This window comes from Otolemur garnettii, unplaced genomic scaffold (assembly GCF_000181295.1).
Source record: "Otolemur garnettii isolate 467f Iridium unplaced genomic scaffold, OtoGar3 scaffold00008, whole genome shotgun sequence".
Lineage (NCBI taxonomy): Eukaryota > Metazoa > Chordata > Mammalia > Primates > Galagidae > Otolemur > Otolemur garnettii.
Genome location: NW_003852403.1, coordinates 22,547,212 through 22,547,435, shown reverse-complemented (window position 1 = coordinate 22,547,435; position 224 = coordinate 22,547,212).

The window sequence follows — 224 nt, the reverse complement described above, 5'->3', positions numbered from 1 at the left end:
AAGTTTAATCTCCCACAAAGCTCAGCTTTAAACCCTGCACAGAATAACCTCTTCATAATTATTTGATAATATTTATAGTATTTTTAGGATGAGGAAAGGCCCTGGAAAATCTCCATTCTTGTCATTCAACAGGGGAGGAATGTGAGACCAAAAAATGAAAAGAAGCTGCTTAAGAAATGGGAAGAGGGCCTGGGTGAACATTTTATGAGGAGGACACCCCGGGC